Raw genomic sequence first — 5,029 nt, 5'->3', positions numbered from 1 at the left:
TTGGGCTATTCCAAGAGCGGGTTGAATTTCAGGGATTTGGTGGTCTTTGGGGTTGGACCCGCGTAAGCTTCGGTTTTGCAGTACAGTGAAGCATGTGCCCAAATAAATAAAATGAATGTTCAAATGTCTCTGGCAGACCACAAGCTGTCACAGGGCTCTTTTGCAGGATATCTGCGAGTCACCCGCCTCCTTTCCCCCAACCCGAAGAGCACACATACTCCCGGATGTATGTACGTATATGTGCTCGGGGTACTTTGCTTTTCTCGAAGACAACAAAGCTTTGAAGCAAAACTTCCCAAAAAAGGGTTGAACAGATGGGACGGGATGTAAGTGGAAAGCCCCCCCACCATCGCACCACCACCACAGGACCACATATACGAAGGAGCCGCCAGGAGCCACCAGAAAAGTTCCATTGCGCCGTCCATCTATGTCCTTTCCCATCGCCACCCACTTCGTCATCATCATCTACCCCGTTCCTCCATTTTTTGGGACCTTTTGTTGTCTGCAGGAAAATTCTCCATACGTGTGTGTACACACAGGATGTGTGTACATGTTGGCTTGCGAGTGTGCGAGTGTGTGTGTGTGTTCGTACGGGTTGCAAAGTTTAATTCAAATCACAAAGACACACACATGCGCACACAAATGAAAATTTCTGTGTGTGTGTGTCTGGGAAAAGTTTTCGAAATTCGTGCGGTGGCAAACCGACTGACGTCCTTACACTCCATGGGAAAATAGGATCTAAAATCCTTTTTAAACCCACCTCACCCAGCAAATCCCCCCTTATGACTATGTACTAACTGCTTTGCATATATCCATGTGTGTGCGATTGTGTGTTGAGTGAAACTAAAGCAGGAGGAGATTTCTAACTAACTTGTAAATTTCCACAATTTCCAAAATGTCTTATTATGCCTTTGAGTTCTGGTTTTGTGTTTCTTTGATGACGTTGTCGTTGCATCGTACAATATTGCTCAAAGCGCTCTGTTCCTTTTGTTTTTCTGTAGGTTTGCACTAGGATTTTAAGTAGATAAGTTAGCATATGCTTATATCCTGTCCAATCTGTTTTTCCGATTGAAACTTAGATCTTAATGAGGAAGTAAAGGGCTAATTTAGAATGCATATCTTTAGTAAGTAAATTTAGTGAATTTCTTAATTATTATTGATAAGTAAGCATTATTAACATCAGGAAAATCATTACTTGAAAGTTCTTTCTAAAGAAGATCCCAAAAATATAGTAGTACATTTGTATGTGGGTATCCTTTGGATGTGCAGAAGTTAACTCGACCATAGAAGTAGAACCAGCGGAGGCAGCCGGAGGGCAGAGAAACGAGAACACATTGTTATTGGAAGCAGAGAAATCGGTGACTGTTAAAGGACCCGCGAGATGGAGGGGCGATGCGAAGGGATGGGATGTGAAGATGGGATGGGATGGGATGGTATGGGACGGGATGGGTCGTTAGGCGAACTGCGTATAGTGACTGAGGACCGAGGACCGAGGACCCCTTGAATATTTCGCTGGGGGAAAGGACGGAGGAGGACGAAGGACCCACAGCGGAAGCAGACGAAACAGTCTTTTGCTAAAAGTTCGAGTCTGACATGTGCAGCTGTGGAGCAGGAAGGAAAATTCGCAGGGAGTTGGGGTAAAGTGGAATCGCAGGACCCAAGTCCACCCACCGCTATACGTATATATGTATATACACATATATAGCTTCATGTGAGCGGGTGTGTGTACATGTGTATACATATTTATCGACTTTGTGAGCTCGGGAAAACATCAAGTGAACGGAAAAGAGATGGAGACGGAGGCTGAGCGGTTTGAGTGGCAGCGAAAACTGTCGGACACATAAAGTCGGACGGATGCCAGAGCATCGGGAATGTTCCATTAGTCCTGATATGGAAATGCGACAACCGAACATTTGGTGGGGAAACTTTCGTTGGGCACTTGTTCTTTACTTTTCCCATTCCAAGTCCCATTAAACGTCAGCGTTTTCCGCCATTTGATAAGCAGAATGATTGGGTTGGCAATGTGAAATATATGAAATATTTCGTATAGATGGGCTCATCGATGTCTCTTCATATTTTACTCCACATACTATAGTCGCCAGGTAGAGAAAAGCTAGTTTGTCTATATTTTTGAGATATTTTCAGAATTCACAGATGTTGGTCAGAGCGACTGGTTAACCCTCCGCTGGCTTGTGGTTTATTGCCCTGGAAAATCTCGACCTGAAGAGCTTGCTTAGAAAGCACTTACTGTTGTTGTTGTTGTTCTTGTTCTTGCCGCTGTCTTCGCTAAGAAGTAATTCCCATATAATTCAGTCGTTCCTTGTCATTGTCTTGCTCATATCCGTGATGAGGACTTAGTTTTAGGCACCCATTCCCCGCAGCCACAGCAGATTTCCAGTGGCTTTGGGTGAGCAGCGTAGTCCTAGACCAGGTGAAATCATATATGGATAGGGTCATACGGAATGCGGAATACCCTAAAAAAAAAAGCTATATGTTTTGAGGTAGAATGGGAAAATTACCTACCTAAATTCTCCTCAGAGAATATGAATAGAGTATAAGCTTGAAATTGATTATCATCTCCCGAATAACTTTTTTTTTTTTTTTAAGTACAGTGTTATATGCCCTTTTTATAGGGTACCTCACCTACACATACCTACTAACTCACACACGTACATCAACAAGTCTGCTCTGAAATACAATTTACTTTTCGCTGGGATTACATTTTGTGTGTGTTCTTTCTCGTTTCCCCTCAGCTTTCCTTGTTTGCTATTCGCTTTTGTAAATAAAAAGATCTCAAGCTATCAACCCCCCAACCCGCAGATGAGGGGCGGTAGGCGAGAGGAGGGGGCGTGGCCGCCGCCGCAAGCAGTTCAAGCAGCTGAGGCGGAAAGTACGTATAAGCTCTGTCAGTGGCATAGTTTCCTTGTTTCCCTATTTTTTTATTCATTTTTTTTTAAGCATCTGGCTAGGGATTATTATTTGCCATATTATAAGAAAACGGTTTTAGTTCAAATGTCAACAGCATTTGTCAGGGAAACGTGGGAAATGGATGGTTGATAAGACGGTTTTACGACCGTCAGGTGAATTTGTTTAAACAGAGAATCTCAAATCTGCGACAATCCGTTAGCCCATTCTCATTCCCATTCCCTTTAAATTAAAGTCAAATATTTCTCCCTCAAATGATAATCACTTGACCCGAGAGGCGCTTCTCCCGTCTCGAGTTTAATCCGATGATATAGGATGACCAACCGGGGCCACAATATTTACGGGGACAACGAGACATTCCCCTGATGATATGGCCCATTCGATAATAATTCATTCCGCACAAGGATGTAAGTAGTAAGTCAAATATTTTCAGCATATTATGGCAACCATGTTGTGATCGTGTGCCCAGCCCACTCGCCACTCGGCTCCTTGTGTCCAGTTCGGTGTCTGTTTTTCGTCCTGTTTGCACACAATTTGTATGTGGCAGGGATGTTGTCGATGTTCCGGCCAACAGCGCCCCATTAATTCCGTGATTTATGTTCTGTTTAATGTGAAAACTGCAATGTTTTTACCAAAGAGATCACTCCCCGTGCCGCTGCCAGCACGCTTCATTATCCGGGGTTGCGATTTGCCGACCGGCCTCGACCTCGGGGCCCGGTCACTAATCAAGTTGACCACTGGCCAGTCGCACTCGTACCCCTGTGTACCCCTGTGACCCATTGACCAACCCCCGGATTTGCCTTCAGAGCGAATCGCGAACCCTAAACCGGTACAAATTCATTAAACGCACAACGATCGAGGACGGAGTTTGCTTCAATTTGCATACCAATTGCTCGTCCTGATTTGCTGCTCAGTCCAGTCGTCAGGGTGGGAAAGCAAGAATATGTGTACGAGTATATACGACTAGCTATAGACAGAAGACGGGTAGTGCCGGGGCTTATAAGCGTGATAATGATGATGGCTGACCTCTGGGCTCTTTGGCAGCTGGTCAAAATGGCGTTCCTGCCTTGGCGGCGACTTAACTTTTGACCATTGGTCAGTGAACAGGGAACTGGGAACAGGGAACAGGGAACAGCACGTGTCCTCAAGACGATCGAGTCCCTTTTGCTGGCCAAAGTGCAATAGGAATAGGGATTAGACAGCCCATTGACACTGCAGGCAGGGGGTCTCCAGGATTCGGTCCCTTTTCTCTCGCCCCGTTGGTGGTGGTGGTCAGCGCCTGTCAACATTATTTCTCAATTAATTTTTCATTTTTCACGAAATTAACCCAGAAATCGGCTGGGCTGGGCAGTGACCTTCGCCACTTGGCACTTGGCACTCACTTGGGCTTGTGGAAGGGCACGTGTTTGGTCATCGAGGGGGGGGAAGAATAGATGATGGGTTGCCATGGCTGAAAAGCCATGAAGTCCTGCCTTCTGACTTCATTCGATTGGATTAGTGGCGGTGGTCGGTGGGGATTTCTCCGCCACCTGTTGAGGGGTGGTGCATTTGTATATATCTTTTATTACATTTATTTTATGCCCTGTTATTGAGGGGACTTATCCGCTTCTTAAGGGTAGTGCACTGGGGAAAAAACTGGAGCTATTTCTTCAGCAGCATCTTAAGAGTGACCAATTCAATTTTAAAGAAGCAGTGGGATCTTTCAGTCTACTTAAATTGGCAAACTATTGCTTTTATTGCATAGTCGCTTTTAAAGTAAACTCTAACACTTTTAATACAACACAGATCAATTTGCCAATTTATTTTTCTGAGTGATAAACCAGGACCGGGCAAGTCCTTAAATGAAATTAAGTCCGTGTCGGCATGCGCTGCTGTCGCTTCTTTTTCTGCTGCAGCCAGGAAGTGATAGAATGAATGGCTGCCACTGCAGTTGCTCCCCCTTTTTTTCCTTTTCTTCCCCCCGCCCCTGAACTGAAAGCAAAAACGCACAGACAGACTTCCTGTGGATTTTCCGGAATTTAATTTATTAAAACAACGACGGACAAGAGAGTGCGATGGCGTTAGCTGCCAAGTAAAACTAAGTATTTGTTGACTCCGATTTACA

The sequence above is a fragment of the Drosophila ficusphila genome, unplaced genomic scaffold, assembly GCF_018152265.1.
Source record: "Drosophila ficusphila isolate 14025-0441.05 unplaced genomic scaffold, ASM1815226v1 contig_198, whole genome shotgun sequence".
NCBI lineage: Eukaryota > Metazoa > Arthropoda > Insecta > Diptera > Drosophilidae > Drosophila > Drosophila ficusphila.
This window is presented reverse-complemented; position numbering follows the sequence as displayed.